Here is an 18,709-nt window from a genome sequence, read left to right as displayed (position 1 = left end):
TTGAGCATTAACAAAGGAGATGCTATTATCAGCAACAATGTGGCTGAACCTGCAAGTGAAATAAGCCAGTCATAGAAGAATACTGCATGATCTCACTCTGCAACCTAAAAAGAATCTAAACAGTCCCAACTCACAGAACCAGAGAATGGAGTGATTGTCTGCAGGAGCTGGGGGATGGGGAAATGGGGAGATGGTGCTCAAACGAGATTTCAGTTGTAGGAGATGAAAATGTCTGGAAACTTAAGAGTAGCATGATGACTATAGGTAATCACTGTATTGAATACTAGATATTTGCTAAAAGACTGGATCTTGGTCTCTCACCACACCCACAGAGAGAAATGGAACTATGTGAGCGGATGGACATGTTAATTAGTTTGACTGTTGGAATCATTTCATTGTGTGTGTGTGTATATCAAACCATCATGTGGTATACTTTAAAAATACAAATTTTCATTAAGGAAAGGAAATGTCACTTTTCCTCAGAACCAATTCCTGTTAGAATGGGATTTCGACAAGATTTCTCTGCCTAAAGGGAGAGGCTGTCTTTACTCACTACTTCTCACAAGCTCTACTGGCTCTCTTCATTTTTTTTTAAAGTTTTATTTATTTATTTAACAGAGATCACAAGTAGGCAGAGAGGCAGGCAGAGAGAGAGAGAGAGGAGGAAGCAGGCTCCCTGCCGAGCAGAGAGCCCAATGCGGGACTCGATCCCAGGACCCTGAGATCATGACCTGAGCCAAAGGCAGAGGCTCAACCCACTGAGCCACCCAGGCACCCCTACTGGCTCTCTTCAAATCACCAGGTTACCTCACTGTATTCGTTTTGCCTTGTCTACTTTTTCTTCTTTGAACCTATATTGAAATCATGTCCAAAGTATGGACAACCAGCTATGAGCAGGATAGTGATTGTGAAACACATAAATTGCACAGATAAATAAATGCCAGTGGACATGATTCAGGCAATTAGACAAACATTTCATTCCTCTCAGCAAATATTTTGATGAACAGATCCTTTCTTGGGCCAACTTTACTCTCACACTCTTCACATCATCTTCTCATTTCTGCTAGGCTCCCTTCTTCTTTTTGCTGACTACCTTCAGGGCAAACTGTAATCAAAGTTTGCATGCAGTAAATCAAGAAGTCTTGGAAATGCATAAAGTCAAATTCCACAGAGCTAGAGAAAGAGGTAACACTTGTGTAAATACAGCTAAGTATTTAATCAGCAACTCTGGTCCAGCTTGTGTGGAAGGGCAGACGAATAGGATTCCTATCAGGTGTGCCCAGCTCTTAAAGACCTAGCATCTTATTCTATTCTCTGGCAAATAAGCTTACAAAATACAAGCAAATCTCCAAGGGCCACTCTTATGCACTTTATACGTGTTAGTAATTCTCTAATCACTCATATGATGTTCCCATAATGGCTTCTATTAACGCAACAAACAAGTTTTGCAACAGTGCCCTACATTTGTTTGATGCCTCTTGGTATTTCTGTCTCCTGACAGTGATGAGAAAGAGTACCCTATCTTCCTTGATATTTTGAGGTAACTATTCCAGTTGCTCTTATACAAACTGACTTGGCTCTGGTGGAAATCCCACTAACAGTGACAACATGGTCTTTGCTACCATTTGATCTCAGGAACAAGAATACTGCTTTAGATGTCTCTGTCAATGCAAGTTTACAGAGAGATGTTGACAATTGTGCATTCTGGAGACACAGAGACTTAAGCTAGGTGTGATCCCTGAAATGAATGGCCAGTTTCGGTCATACTCTCAAGTCTCTCAACTGACCAAGTGGAAAACAATGGAAGGCGTTGCTAACTGTTAGTGTGCAGTATCATTTATAGCCCACTTTTGCTCCCCTACAAAATTTTTTTTTCAAATATGTAAGAATGTAGCATTGGCTATATAATTTTTGTGTCACAATCTAACAAATACCAATGATACCTATTTTATGTCATTTTTGGTATGGATGATAATAACTAGTTTTAAGAAGTTATATATCACAACATTCCTCATAGGACATGATTGAGTAGTTATAACTGTATCAGTATAATAGAGGAAGGCACAGGGAAAAAAGAGGGGGGTTAGAGAAAGGTTGCAGACAGATGTTTGCAGGAGCTGACTTACAGGAGCCCACGAGAGCTAGTTGTGTACAACTCTCCGTACTTTGCAGTCAGTGACACCACATGGTGGCTTGACATCCCACCATGGAAGCATTTACACCATGAAAATTAGCAAACACTACAGATCAAAAACACTACTCCCCCAAAAGCTGGTTGGTAAACATTTACTTGAACACCATTGGTTACAAAACAAGTAAGTAGCTGATTTGAAATTTAAACTCTGTTCTGACTCCAACTTGGATGGAAACTACTGGCCTAAAAGTCAGGAGGCATTTCTTCTACTTCTAGCTTTGCTGTGGAATTTTATGTCCTTAATTAAGCAAGCCCCTTCATGTGTGCACCTAGCGTTTCATCATCTATAGCATGCAGTTCCTGAATCTTTAAGTAATGAAGAGAAGTATGAAGGGATATTTAAGGGAACTATCAGTGTACTTTTGCTTGGTGAGGACAGGAGTCTGAGCTTTGGCGATCCCTACCCCCCACCATGTTCACTTAGTAGAATGGAAGCAAGGACACTCCTGTACCCAGCCATCCTTCTCCAATCCCTCTTCCCCTGACCCCTGTTGGTAAAGTTCCGTCCAAAGCAGATACTGAGACAAAGAATTGAATGCAAATGATTTGCTATGGAAGTTCTCCCCAAGAAACCCTGGGAAGCAAGATAGGGATGAGGAAGAAGCCAAGCAAAGATTTGATTTCAGGAGAAAGCCATAGGGGCTCAAGACCAAACATTATACCCCAGTTTGTCTGGCCTTGGATGAAGGGAGCTGGGATTTTGTGCACAACCTCCCAACCCCCCTGCACCCATCCCCCCACATACAGCCATTGGTTCGGGGGACAGGAGTTAAACTCCCAGGCCCTTTGATCTCTGCATAGAGGGCTTGATTCCAGCACCAACCCTGGAAGTCACAGGTGCTGGTCATTAGCGGCAGAGCCTGGAGAAGAGGGAAATGGGCATAGAGAGCAGGGAAAAAGGAGGCAGTGACAATGTTGACTACACTTCCACAAATCATCTTTATTGATAACCCATCTTGACCCAGACTAGCCAAGGGTAATATAACTTTTGTCAGAAAAACTAAACCTGATTTGTCTATTCTCCTCCTGGCCTGATGGAGGCATATCAGGGAACTAGAGCACTCACAAATCTCGAAAATAAGACAATGTCCTTCCGGATAAAAATATCCAGTCTTATTTTGGAGAGACACAGGCAGACAAAGGCAGAAACAGAGACAGGGAAAGAGCATACAATGGTGGACACCACAGCCTGTGTTAACCTGACTGTGAGGGAAGGGGATGGTCACTTGGGGAGGACACACAGTGTGTCCCCGACCACGGATTGCTTTTGAATATGGAGCTTTTCCTGTTATGACATGTCGTGATAACCGACAGTTTTCTTCACCCACCCTTCCGTCACCCTAAGAAAGAATAAAAAGTACATGACCAGTACACTTTAGTGTAATTTGATAAGTGAATAAATATAAGTGGATATTTACACTACTCGGCAAAGGGATTGTACCAGGCTTTCTGGCTGGGCAGTCAGACTAACCATAATGCAAAACTATCCATTTAATCACATGTCATTCATGCCACAGGAAACCATGATACCTTGAGAAAATCTCTTTATAGTTCTGCATCATTTCGATGAAATCCTAATGTGTTTCCTCAGTGTTTCCCTTTCTGTAAAATGTCCACTGATAATGTAAGAATTATTACCCCATTGTAAACACTGGGAAGCTGAGGCACCAGTTAAACGACAAGTCCCTTAGAAGAGTCTTATGCTTTGAAATAATAACTCCTTGCAGGGAGACTAGCATTGACTCTGAATACTTGGAGACAATACTTTCTATTGCATCAAAACCACACCCCACCACACACGCAGTGCTCACCAGGTTTGGTGGGGTTTTTTGGTTTTGGTTTTGGTTTCTTTTAAAGATTTATTTATTTATTTGAGGGAGAGAGAAGGGAGGGGCAGAAGGAAAGAGACAATCTCCAGCAGATTCCCCACTGCTTCAGCAGGACTGGGGCTCCATCCCAGGACCCTGAGATCATGACCTGAGCTGAAACCCAGAGTCAGCTGGTTAACCAACTGAGCCACCCAGGTGCCCCACAGGTTTTGTGGGGGGTTTTTTTTTGGGGGGGGGGGTTAATCTATATCATGCAAGCCTGCATTTTTTTAAAAGATTATTTTTCTATTTGCTCCTTTTATTTTAAAATGTAATCCTAGTTACCTCAGGGAACAGAAAATCCTAGTGTGAAATAGTTAATAAGAGTTTTTAGTAATCATTACTCATAAAATCTCAAGTGGCTTTGGTGGGCATCTTGTCGTCATTAAGAGGATTGATTTTATCAGACAAGTCATTTTGCTTAATTAGGTGGCTAACTGGCAGGGTCTTTCTTACTGAAAAAGCATTAAAATAATCAGTGAAAGCCTCAAGAAGCCCTTGATTGGACCATTTTGTCATTGTTTTAGTGGGTATCATCAAATTCCCACTTGCAACCACTAGGAATTAATTCAAGTTCCAGGACCCTGCACAAAGCTCACATAACTAGGTGGCCACCTTAAACTAGGGCAACTTAACTAGAAATAATAAAGTGAATCAGTATCTCAGGTCCTAATTTAGACAAAGGATTTTATGCTTTGGTATGATACTGACTTTAAGTATGGACAGCGCCTTATATTTCCAAGTCTAGACTTAGAACAAATACGGCCTAATAACAGGATGCCCACTTAGCAAGCTCCAGGTCAACCTTAGGTAAAGAAGGGGCTTCAGAGATGACAACAGATGTTTTAATTGGACAAACACCAACTGTTCTTTCATGCAGAAACGAAGAAGCTACAACTCAGTGGCATGTTCATTTTTTTCATGTACTGTATATCAGAAAGAAAAAGAATGCAACATTTGAGTCCCAGAGTTTAAAAAAAAGTCATTTAAACTACTTAAAAAGGAATTAGCCCTAGAGTAAGTGAGCAAGGAAATGATTGGTTTAAGGGGGAAATACTAGGGCAAAAATCTAGAGTGCAGTATCTCTCTTCACCAGTACTAGGGGTTCTGACATTTTAATAGGCAGTTCAAGCCTTTCTCTTCTGGTAATGTCCTTTTACCTTATTCCTGCATGGGAAACAGAATTTTAGTCTTTGAATTCAAACATTCCCCAAGAATCCTGTGGAGGCTGTCCATAGCTCCTAGGTCTAACAACTCTATCAGGGTAGAAGAAACAATAATAATTGGATCCCATGAGCCTCTACTTGCAGTAGTCAAGGAATGGAAGGTAAACTGATTGAGCTGTGTGGCCAGGCAACTAGACTTATGAACACCATTTGATAGAAAACAACCAGAGAAACAAGAAGGAGAGTAGGCCCCAGGGATCTTCAAATGCATAGAAGTACCTCTGAGTGTACTTGCCTGCTCCCTCTCTAGGACGGAGAAATTCTGGGCAGAGTTTTCCAAACCACTAATGCTTGCTTACAGTGAAGAAAGGTGCTATATGTGTCTACATATAACATCTTAGACAGGTTCCTTCTCAAAGTCTGTGACCTGAGGTCTGAAGCTGAAGCCATACGCCAGCTGGCCTGTCCTCGCATTAAACTGTCTTACACAAGCTACCTTGTCTTCTATGTAAGCTGAATTGTTTTTTAATTTCAATATTTCGCTTGTCATTTTTCCCCTCCCACAAAGTCGACTGGAATCTTGCAGACACCAAATTTCAAAACTTTCCTGTATAATTAATTTATGTGCAAAAGCATATGATCCTGGCAAAATGGGAGGTTTTCATAGGTTTTACCAAAACGTAATAACTTAATTTACTTGTAAATGAGAGTGTAGTAGATAAGAGGATAGGCTTTGATACATGACAATCTTATTAACAGACATCACACAACTTGTGAGTCTTGATTCAAAATATCCTCTGTGTCTTACGCCTTGACACGAAAATCCAAATAGGGTCACCTAAAAGTCCAAGCCTCTCACTGAAACTGCCACCAACTACTTGTGTATCTGGGCATGTTGGAAATTTGGGGGTCTTTAGTTTTCCTAATCTACAAAATATGGGAGTTGGAATCCAAACGGATTCATTCATGCTGCAACATCTACTTTTTTTTTTTACTAACCATAGTTTATAGTAAATTAGAAAGTTCACTGAGGCAGGAAGTGCTTTTGTTTAAGTAAAAATTTAAGAAGAGAAATTTGGTAGCAATGTCAAGCACCAACCACAGAAGGGTGGTTTTGGAGGGTGGTGAAGAGAAATAATCATCATTAATGCCATTTGCTGAACACTTCCTGCAGGCTATGGGATCCTCCAAGGGCTTCCTTTCATGGGCTTTATTGGTCTAAGGGGTCACTAGACTATTCAAAACACTTATCAACATTTACCATTTCTCCCTTCTTCGAGGGGTGACTTAATTCATACCATGAATCTCTGTTCTTGCTTTCTACTTTCAAATACTGGTAAAGGAGGGGACATGGAAAGATTGACATTTCAAAGTGTTTTCTGGAGCTTGAAAAAATAAGACTTGTTTAGTAATCGTTGAGTGAGTTCAATAGGCCTCCATTGAAGTAGAAGGAAGGATAATAAGCTAAGATAAAGTGTCTTCCCGGAGGATCCAAGTTTGAGAGGCTCAGAAGAATGGAGTGAGAGGGTGATATAAGGAACATATAGAGCCAGAGTTAACCAAGCCATAGACAAATGTAAAGCCTTCTCATCTTCCCAACCCATTAGCTGAAGGGCTCAAGTTCTACAAGTCAGAATGGAGTCAGTGTAGAAGACAGACCTCAGACATGAGTATTTAGATCTGATATAGGGTAGTAGAACTCCACGGAGTTCCCAAGAATCTTGAATAAGGCTTTGCCCTTCATATATAACAAGAAATGGAAGCATGACACTTGTTTATAAGTCTAAAAGTACAAGAAGCCCTCCAACAACTCGGAGGTACTGCACTCTCAAATCTTACAGAAATTCTTTAAATTGCATATTGCCATCTCCATCTTACATCTTTGTATCCCACTGTGGTCTGAAGAAGAGCCTAACACTGTGGTTTAGGAAGAAAAATGAAGAGGGCTTGGAGCTTTTGTTTTTTTCATGATGTCAACCAAAAAGCCATAATCTTGGCTGAATGGCATCAAGGACTGTTTGGGAGTGAGGTAATACAATGGTGGTTCTCACCATTGATCTCCCAAACTGGGGAGAGTGAACAGAAGCAAGATAAGGTGTTCTGTCTTCACCTAGATGGGAATTAGAGTTGGAATTTCAGATCACCTTTTTTTTTTTAAGATTTTATTTATTTGAGAGAGAGAGAGTGTGTGTGTGTGCACAGTGGGGGAGGGGCAGAGAGAAAAGGAGAAGCAGACTCCCTGCTGAGCAGAGACCCCAACGCAGGGCCTGATCCCTGGACCCTGGATCATGACCTGAGCGAAAGGCGGATGCTTAATGGACTGAGCCACCCAGGCGCCCCTCAGCCTACCTTTTTTAAGGTGTTTATCACTCCGTGACTCTCTGACCTGAGCAGCAGGATCCCATCTGTGGTGACTGGGTGCAGCCAGAGTATCTGTGACCTACCTTTTGGTACTGGTAACAATCCACAAACATCTGGAAGAGGGGAGTTTTTTGGTTGATTATGAAACAAAAACAATACTCAAAGGAAGGAATTTTCTTCCCCAAATGTCTTTTCTTTAGTACCCTTTTTTACTTGTTCTACTTTTGTACAAAGAAAATCAATCAATCAATCAATCAATCAATCAACCCTTTCAGAAGATTCATGACCCTGTCAGATAAATTTGCCCTCTCACGTTATCAGTACTAAATGCTAAATGCTACCCTATTGCCTTTACATTTATCACATTTCACCTGAAGGACCAAAGCAAACTTCTAGTTAGTTCCTCAAGGTCATAGTGTCAATTCTGGTGTCGAAGTCTTTGAGCTTATAAAACTTTCACAATGTGTGAAAATGAAGATGCTGACAGAATGGAAAAGAATTGTTTGGCCCCTCGCACATCTTTGCTTCCTCCCCTTGTTTGGAATACCTGGTCAGAATTCAGGATGAATTGTGTGTCTGTGGCATGGAATAAAACTAAGCAGCCCATTATGAACTCAGAATGGGCACTCAGAATTAATGATTTTTATCTACTGAGTTCTCTGCTTTCTAAGGCTGAAGAACATATGATGAGGCTGAGTCAATGAAATAAGAACAACATGCTCTTCTGAAAAGAAAGAGGCAAAACAGAATCAGTATAATTTGTGCTAGAATCCTAGGTTTATAGATGAAATGAAGTTTTTTTTTTTTTTTTTTAACCATAAAAGTATTAGAAGCTCACCACAGGAAATTTGAGAAGTTTTAAAAATTTAAAGCTATCCATTTTTATAGTAACATTTGGTACATTTTTCTATATGTTTTTCATATATTTGAGAGTATGATTTATATGCAATTTGTTCTACTGTTTTTTAATACATCATTTAAAAGGCTGATGCTGAAGTTCTGTCCCTAAAGATACCTTTCAGTGACAAATAAATTCCTTATTGCATTAGGTAAAACCATGACTTATGTAGATTATGTGGGTTAAAATACATTGGGGATTTAAATTATTTTTAATTATTCTTTTACTAAGTAAAACTGTGTAAATATGGGGTGATATTTAAGAGTAACAAGTGTAAAATCTGAATTTCTCTTTAACGTGGTGATAGAGTGCTTAATATAGTTATAGTGTTCTTTCCACAAAAAATACTGGAGGGAAAGCAGGACGATTGGTGCTCCTTTCCACGCATGGCAGTTGTATCTTTTGAATATGTATGTCTACGCTTTGCCTCTGACCCCTGAGAGAACAAGCAAAACAAAAACCGTGCTCCTTCTGCTGTAAACAATAGCGATGACCCCGAGGTGAGAAGAGGCTCCGGCTCCAACAACACACTGCTGTTCCCCGCCCCTGAGCTCATAAATAGTCTCTCTTTCTGTTGTGTCCTTGCTATGCTTTCCTGTTTCCAGCCAGAATCGGGTGCAGTCATTACGGCTATGGCCCAGATATCTGTGCTTCTTTGGGCCGCCCAGTTCTTGTTGAAAGGTCACTGGCTCTTTGATTTCTTTGAGAAGAGACTTCAACCATGTCTTCCATCCTAACAATGGTTCTCATGGCTGTTATACTTTGGAAGCTGTGGGAGTTGGTAGTTGATTTTGTTTTTCTCCTATGTTACGAAATCTTTTTCAGGTTTCATTTTTCCTTGCTCACTTTACTGATTTTTTTCTCATGCAACTTTCCAGCCGATAGTTCATTTCTTACTTAACCTCCCATCATTGTCTCAGGTGCTCATTTTCTTCCCATCAGGTCCTTTCGTCAATCTTCTAATGGATTAACTATGAAGGAAGGTCTTCTCCTTGCCCCTGATCCCCCAGAATCTCAGGGATCCCCCTGACTCGCAGGACAAGAGCCATAGACTTAGAGGGCACGAGGCCAAAAGCCTTGCCCTAATGTTGAAATGTTGTTCTGCTAATGTGTATCTCATGCCTAGTATTTCTTATTAATAAGACACTAAATAAGGGGCAATCCAGTGTTTCCATTGCCAAAAGAAAACGTCTCTCTTTTTTTTTTTTTTTTTAAGATTTTATTTATTTATCTGACAGAGATCACAAGCAGGCAGAGAGGCAGGCAGAGAGAGGAGGAAGCAGGCTCCCTGCTGAGCAGAGATCCCGATGCGGGGCTCTATCCCAGGACTCTGAGATCATGACCTGAGCCGAAGGCAGCGGCTTAACCCACTGAGCCACCCAGGCGCCCCAAAAACATCTCTCTTTTAATTAATCAATGTGAATGGGTCTTTACTGGAAAATAGAAGGGAAGTGTTTCTAGAACTCAGGATATAATGTTACCTCAGGGACTACCATACCCTCTTTTTATTTTGAAGTGGAAATTTTTTAAAAATGCAGAGATGCTAGGTCTAGACTGGCTGAGAGAAGGTTCACAAATTATTGCTGAACAGGTGCTTTTTTGTAAACTCAGGACTTTTGTTTCTCAGTTTACTTTCGCTACAATTCATTTGTATTCAGTCTGGTGGGAGCTCAAATCAAGCAAATTATCTGGATGGAGCAATTTATGAAACAAGAAATAACTCCACTTTTTCCTTATTTCTCTTTCTCATTCCTTCATGGACCAATGCAATTATCACTCACCCGGGGACTAACATATAAATATTGATCAAAACAGGAACCCTGCAAGGTGACTGCTTTGCTTGGCCTTACTTCTACTTTCCCTGGTCCTTAGTGCCTCTCTTGGTGCAGAGGCTAAGCTGCTTTCATTTCTCAGCTCCTTTTTGCTTCTCTTTTTCTCTCAAGACAATCTAATTTAAAATTGATCCAAAGCCACCCAATTTTCCCTCCAATGTCACATAACCTATTACTTGACACAGGCATTTATACATGATTATATACTATGTAAACCAAATGAATTTATTTAATTAAGGAAAATCAGGAGGAACTAGTTTTTAAAAACCGTGGGCTGAGCACATGCATTGTCTTCTCTCTTTTCCCTAAGTCTGAAACAGCAGCTCCGAAGAGTGACAGGAGCCAGGATGGAGATGTCCGTGGATGAGAGACTAAGGAAATTTTGGAGATAGGGACCTCTAGAAATGTGAATCAGTCTGGCATCAGATTTTTCATCAGAATGAAAATTAAAAGGCAGCAATTCTGTCCTTCAAACTTTGAAAGTCAAATGATTTAGAACCCATCGTTCTAAACCTGGCCAGTTTTTAAATAGATTGTGAGGGCAAAATGAAGTTCTTTTTGGTAAGACAATATCTCTAGTAAGACAATATCTTAAAATGTTACTTCTCCACAACTGTTTTTGAGGAGGAAACTTCATCATTGAACTCCAAGGCCCCGAGTATGAACACCAAGTGGAGGGAATGGGATCAAGAAGCACATGCTATAAGGAGTCTCATGAAGACTCCTCGGTGGCCTAGTGGCCTAGGGATCATCAGTCCAGATAAAGGTAGAAACAGAAAACATCACCAAAGGGTTGATTTGCCAAAAAGTTAGGATTTTTTCTTAAGCTTTCATTTTTTAAACATTTTTTTCAACTTGGTGGAATACATAATATACAAAAAGCTGCACATTTAATGTATACATTTTGATGCATATCCCCATGATACCATTACCACAAAAAAAGTAATAGACATATCCACCGCCCCTCAAAGGTGTCTTGTGTCTACTTGCCTGTGATGGCGTATGTGTGTGTATGGTAAGAACACTTAGCATGAGATCTACCCTCTTTAGTTTCTAAATACACAGCACAATGCTGTATTGTGAACTGCAGACACAGTGTTCCCAGCAGATATCTAGAACTCATTCATCTGGTCTAGCTGTAATTTCATATCCATTGAGCAACAATGCCCCATTTCCCCCTCTCTTCATCCCCTGGAAACCACCATTCTATTCTCTGCTTCTGTAAGTTTGACGATTTTAGTCTTCTCCTATTTGTGATCTCAGTCAGTATTCTTTAAAAAAAAAAAAAAAGAGGGTGCCTGGGTGGCTCAGTCGGTTAAGCCTCTGCCCTTGGTTCAGGTCATGATCTCAGGGTTCTGGGCCCGAGTGGGGCTCTCTGATCAGCAGGGAGTCTGCTTCTCCCTTTCCCTCTGTCCCTCCCCCAGCTCGTGCTCTCTCATTCACACTCTCTCTCTCAAATTAAAAAAAAAAAAAAAAAAAAGGGAGAGACAAATGAGGCAGTATTTGTCCTTCTGTGACTGGCTTATTTCACTTAGCATATGTTCCCAGCTCATTCATGTTGTTGCAAAGTTAGGATTTCCTCTTTTGAAGCTTTTGTTTTGCTTCAACCACTGACCCCTTATTTAATTGGGTGAGATTCCCTTTAAATGCTGTCCCCTGGGCTGTTCTACTGCCTGATGCTCTTCCCCTCCTACTGCCTCGGTCTGAAATACTTTTGTCATGTCAGTTTTGCCACCGTAGGGGCAAAGACAGGACATGAATTCAAACAAATAGAGAAGCCAGTAAACAGTATTAATGGTAAACCCATTTATTTTTTCCTTTATAAAATGAGTGAAATCAGGGGCAGGATGGTGGCAGCAAAAAAAAAAAAAAAAAAAAAGAGCAAATATTAATCTTTCATAAAGGGAATAGAAAAAAAATCAACTATTCAATGATTTAAATATTTGGCAAGTTGACCCTGACATTAGATGAGTAAGTCAGTAGGCTCCAACTAAACTATCTTCAAGGAAAAGGAAAGGATTTTAAGAAACTACAAAATGAATAAGAAATGAGGTTATTAGGGATATGATGAGAAAGGTATATGTATCATCTCCTGAGAAAAAAGCAAAGCAATCAGAAACTCCAGGGGAGGAAAATGCTGTACAAGAAAATGTAGCGCCAATATGAATCTGAAATTCAGCATGATTTTGAGCAATGTGTACAGTTTAAAAAAAAGAAAATCCATTTGATCTTCATGTGAGGAACATTCTTGGTTGAATGAAGGATGGGATGGCACTGGGGCCATTAGAGAAGGAAGTCTGATGACAGTACACTGTTGGAAATGCAAAAAGCAGTGGGAATGAGCTTCATGATGATCAGAACATGCCTCTATTTTTCTATAATTCTTGCTGCTTTTCCTTAGTCTGTCAGCTGAGCTTTAAGGCTGGCTTCCTCTTCAACTCAAGATGGCTGCCTGTGTCAACAGAGCCTCATGTTTCTTGTTTCTAATGGAGGATGGGGAGAGGAGGAGTGAAGTCCCATAATCACTGAGGTTGGCATTCATTGGACCATCCCTGAGCCAATCCTCAAAACCAGGATGCCAGGTGCTGATTAGTTCTGGCATGGATTATCTGCAGAAAACAGAAGAACCTTGGGTGAGGGCAGTTCTACCCAGACCACAGACTGCTGTGTCACGAGGGAAGGCAGAATGGGTTCTGGGAGGCAAAAACAACATGCAACATGCTCTACTACTTTCATGGCTTTTGTAAACTTCGTAAAAGGATGTGATTTTCTTTCAATTTACCTTCAGAACTTAGAACTGCGCTGTGCTAGCAGCTACTAGTCATGTGTGGTTATTCACATTTAAATTCACATTTAGTTACAATTAAGTACAATTAAAACTGGTCTTTTAGTTTTGCTAGCTGTATTTCAAGTGCTTAATAACCACACATGGTGGGGCGCCTGGGTGGCTCAGTGGGTTAAGCCTCTGCCTTCGGCTCAGGTTGTGATCTCAGGGTCCTGGGACCAAGCCCCACTTCGGGCTCTTTGCTTAGTGGAGAGCCTGTTTCCCCCCGCCCCTCTCTGCCTGCCTCTCTGCCTATTTGTGACCTCTGTCTGCCAAATAAAAAAATTAAAAATAAAAATTAAAAGTGTAAAAAAATAACCATACATGGCTCATGCTACCATATAAGACAATGCAGATTATAGACATTTCTATCATCACAGATAGTTCAGTGGACAGCCCTAGATTGGAGCATAAATGTTCTGACTTGAGGATGCATGTTTTCTATGAAGTCCCGTACTTGGGTATGCTTTATCTGTGATTACAATGCCTATTTCCCCCCAAAGCTTGCAGTGTAAATAAGAAACACGGAGGTTTTTCAGCTTCAGCAATATCTCTTCCTTGTGTACTTACTTTCTCAAAGGAAAGCTTCCAGGGGTCACTGGACAGAGATTACGAAGTAGATCAAATTTTTTGTATTTCAGCCCTTTTTGGTTGCCCCTTATCCACCTGTTCCTTATATGCCCTCCCTCTAGGTTGTGCTCCATTCCATGATTTTCCTCCTTAAACAGCAGCTGATACTCCATTATGCAGCTACCATTACCTTACTTTCTAAGGTGCATATCTCATTATATTGAAATTGATCTTAATGTGTTCATGGGTGTGAGTAGTGGTTGGAGGGCTGGAACAAACTTTAATGCAAAACTCTGTATTTAACAAAGGAATGATTTGGTGATAATTGAGGTAGCTAAATTTAGTAATTGATTGCCAACGTAATTTTTTTTTTTTTTTTCTGAGTAGGAATAAATTTCTTGGGGGTGTTTGAGGGATCACATCCTTCCAGAATACACAAGAAGGAGCTGAAGGTGGTGTGGAGTTAGCAGAGTTCTTCAATGTTGCTCTCTCTGAAGGCATAAGGAAAAAGCTTTTGGAATAGGGAGTGATTTAAAGGTTTACAAGTGTTAAAAAAAATCAGCTAAAAATTAATGAGAAAATAACATAAGTATCATTTACTGGGCACTTAATGTATGCCAGGTACTGCTTTATCTGTAATATTCCATTTCTTATTCTCAACAATTCTATGAGATAATTCCTATTGTTTTCCCATTTCTTCACTGTTAAGGAAACTGAAGGACTGAGAGATTAAGCAACTTGCTGTAGGGTCCAAGGCTATGAAACGACCCTATATATGTGAGCCAGTCTTGTGCTTCCCGCCTTGGCAGGCAGCCCTGCGGCTTCATCACCATGTACCGGCTTGAGGAAGCCATTAAAACTCCCCAGCACCAGCGGCTGGCCTGTGTCTCTGAATTTTGCTATCCCTGTTTGCCAGGAAGTAAACACAGGCAGGGAGTTCTAAGGTTAGTTGGTTGATTTTTATGAATCCCCCATAGCTGAAAAGATTCTAAATAGTCAAAAGTTTGCTTGAGGGTGAGGAAGTCCAAGTCAAGCTAAGCAGCAATTGATAAAGTAGAAAGTAGTAGTAAAATCTATTCAACATTTACTTAAACATCTATATTAGTTTAAATCTTGCCCTATTTTGACTTAAATCTGTTCTATGATAATGATTAGAGAATGTCAGTTATTTTCAAAGAGTCTTATTTTCTTGTATGTGGTTATATTGTTCTACCACAAAGCAGCCATAGGACTTTTCAAGGAACCAGGTGTCCCTCCACTAAGACATTTCTTTTCTTTCTTTTTTTTTTTTAAGATTTTATTTATTTATTTGAGAGAGAGGAGAGAGAGAGAGCATGAGGGGAGAGAAGTTAGCAGGAGAAGCAGACTCCCTGCTGAGCAGGGAGCCGGATGTGGGACTTGATCCCGGGACTCCAGGACCATGACCTGAGCGGAAGGCATTCACTCAACCAACTGAGCCACCCAGGCGCCCCTCCACTAAGAAATTTCTAACTGCTTTTGTGAAGGCAGGTCCTTCTGGGCTTTCTTATGGGTCAGAGTTGGGATGGGTGTGCAGATGACACATGACAAATCCAATCTGCCATTTGGATTCTCTCCAAAGCCTTTGGATTCTCTTCCATGACATGACAGGGAAGCTCTGGAATCTCAGTCTCTTAAGCTGTAGACCACCTTGGAGTCCGAGTCTCTGCCCACCAACCGATAAACTCTTAGAGCTACCTACAGCTGCATGAGCTAACACATTAAATCCAAAGAGTAAAGTGAAGCAGAGAGGCAGTAAAGTAGTAAGTGGCACAGCTAGTTATATATTATTTACTAAAAAGTAATCCTAATTGTTTAATTCAAGGAAATACCTGAAACATAACCCAGAAATTTTAAACCCAGAATCCTTCCAAATTTTCTAACAAAGCTGTATGCAAAATTCTACTTGTAAAAATTCAACCAATGAGGGGCGCCTGGGTGGCTCAGTGGGTTAAAGCCCCTGCCTTCAGCTCAGGTCATGATCCCAGGGTCCTGGGATCGAGCCCCGCGTTGGGCTCTCTGCTCTGCAGAGAGCCTGCTTCCTCCTCTCTCTCTGCCTGCCTCTCTGCCTACTTGTGATCTCTGTCAAATAAATAAATAAAATATTAAAAAAAATTTCAACCAATGAAATAGGAAGCCATATAAATGTCCTTTTTGTTTGTTAAGAGATAGTCTGCATTTCAAAACACTTGTAACAGTCTTCTATTTCTTGTGTTGTGAGTCTGTGCAACCCAAAGGGTTTTGGCTGTGACTGTAAGCCCATGCATTTCACACAGAGAAGCAAGAGGGCCTGCTCACAGTGAAACCTCTGACTACGGGCTAATTATCAATGTGGTCTGGTCACTTGCTGAGCCCTGGGGAGATCTTCTAGTTAGTTCTTTTGGATATGCCAGCAAAGACTTGGGATTTCAACTCAATGGATGTTGAAAGGGCTTTTCCAATCCAATTCTGCCTAGAATTTCTAGGACATGAGAAATGGAGGATAATTTGCTAGAACATCAGGTAGCATTTTAGTTTCCATTTCTCATTTTAAGGAAGAGAAGTAGAAGAAAGAATTTCCCCTGGAGCCTAGGATTTGAAGCTATTAATATAAATGTCCTATCTTCGTTAGGGGACTCAACTGCCAGACAAGCAATGCTCTTTGAAGTCAAGGACTACTTTTTATTCTGTACTGCACACAAATCAATGTCTCATGTTTCCAATCAGTGCTCTCTGAAATGAACTGAATGACCTGATATTTATTGCTCCGTCCAGCCCTAGTCTGAGGAATCCTGAAAGGAGATGTCATGGTGTTTGAAATCGCTGTAACAGAACAGAAGGATCCAGAAAGCAGCCCTCACTTAGCACTTGGCTTCACAGTGTATATGCTATTGATCCAGGCACCCAATTTGTCTGTAGTGGGGTACTGCTAATCCCTGAGGCAAGTATATAATAATGCACTTATTTTGCAAAGTGTTTTCTTCTCTTAAACCTACATTTTCTCACCTACTTCCCCAAGTAAAACTATGAGGAATTACAAATGTTAATCCTTTAAGGAATGCTATGGAAAATCTATTCCTTCTTCCACTCTGTACATACTCTGAGAGGTGATGAGCACAAATAAAGGAGCAAGACCACTTTACGTTACAGCAATGGGATTTTATCAGGAATCTCAATACCATAAGCTTCTAAAAGCCAAATTTTTTTTTAAAGATTTTATTTATTTATTTGACAGAGAGATCACAAGTAGATGGAGAGGCAGGCAGAGAGAGAGAGAGGGAAGCAGGCTCCCTGCTGAGCAGAGAGCCCGATGCGGGACTCGATCCCAGGACCCTGAGATCATGACCTGAGCTGAAGGCAGCAGCTTAACCCACTGAGCCACCCAGGCGCCCTAAAAGCCAAATTTTTTATTAAGGAATTTTTTAGATGACCCATTTCATTTTTTAAAAAAAAGATTTTATTTATTTATTTGACAGAGAGAGAGAGAGAGAGAGAATACAAGCAGGGGAGTGGGAGAGGGACAAGCAGGCTTCCCACTGAGCAAGGAGCCCCATGCAGGGCTCTATCCCAGGACCCTGGAATCATGACCTGAGCAGAAGGCAGACACTTAATGACTGAGCCACCCAGGTGCCCCTAGATGATCCATTTTAAAGTACATGTCTTTGTAATCATAAAAGCAAGTGTAAAAGAGGAAAAACCTTCTGGGGTTACTCTTCTTAGGTTCAGTGGCTAAGCAAGGTCTATTCCTTGATGGGGCGACAGTGTCATGTGTGTATGTATATGTCTACTTTATTCTAACAATAGATCGGAAGGTGAATTGCAATGTAATAAACCTAATATATGAACACAGGTATATGAAACAAAGTTCTGGCATTTGCCAAGTTCCACTGCTAGTAGTTAACAAGACTAAAAGGGGAAAAAGAATTTTTAAAATTACAAAATATTGGGCGCCTGGGTGGCTCAGTTGGTTGAGCAACTGCCTTCGGCTCAGGTCATGATCCCGGACTTCCAGGATCGAGTCCCGCATCGGGCTCCCAGCTCCTTGGGGAGCCTGCTTCTCCCTCTGACCTTCTCTTCTCTCATGCTCTCTCTCACTCATTCTCCCTCAAATAAATAAATAAAATCTTTAAAAAAAATTACAAAATATTGTGAAAATGCTAAACTGTATGCTGCATTATATAGAACAATATAAAGTCTCTCAGAAGAGATATAAAGTTGAAATGAAAGTTTGAGGAGAAAATTCACTGGTCAATTCATAATTTAATTTTTTAATAGATGTCATTTTTTAGAGCAGTTTTTAAGTTCACAGCAGAAGTGAACGGCAAATACAGAGAGTTCCCATATACCTCCTGTTCCCACCCTTCCCCCATACCCACACGACTTTTCCATCTCTCAACATTCCATACCAGAGTGGGACACTCTGATGAACCTACCAGTTGAACCTACATTGATAACTGATTATTATCCAAGTTTTATCATTTACATCATGGTTCACTTTTGGTTTTGTGTATTCTGTGGGTTTTGACAAATGTATAATGACATGTATCTACTATCATGGTAGCATACAAAATAGTTTCATTGCCCTAAATAGCCTCTGTGCTCTGCCTATCTGTCCATCCTTTCCTTCAACCCCTGGAAACCGTTGATCTTTATACTTTGTCCATATGAATCTACTTTTTCAACTCTAAATTCTACAGAGTTTAAAAACACATTAAATATTTCAATGAAAGTTTAGCATTCAATTTGAGATATATTTTAATTATAAAATATAGATCAGATTTTGAACACTTAAGTATGAAAAAAGGTAAAATGTCTCAATCATTTTAAAATACTGATTACATGTTGAAATGATAACAGTTTGGCTATATGGAAAGAGATAAAACATGTTCTTAAAATTTACCTATTTATTTTTATATTTTTAATGAGGCTGCAAAAATTTTAATTATGTATGTGGCTTACATTATATAACTGTACAGTGTTGCTTTAGACTTATGATAGC

The sequence above is a fragment of the Lutra lutra genome, chromosome 13 (genome assembly GCF_902655055.1).
Source record: "Lutra lutra chromosome 13, mLutLut1.2, whole genome shotgun sequence".
In the NCBI taxonomy this organism is placed as follows: Eukaryota; Metazoa; Chordata; class Mammalia; order Carnivora; family Mustelidae; genus Lutra; species Lutra lutra.
This window is presented reverse-complemented; position numbering follows the sequence as displayed.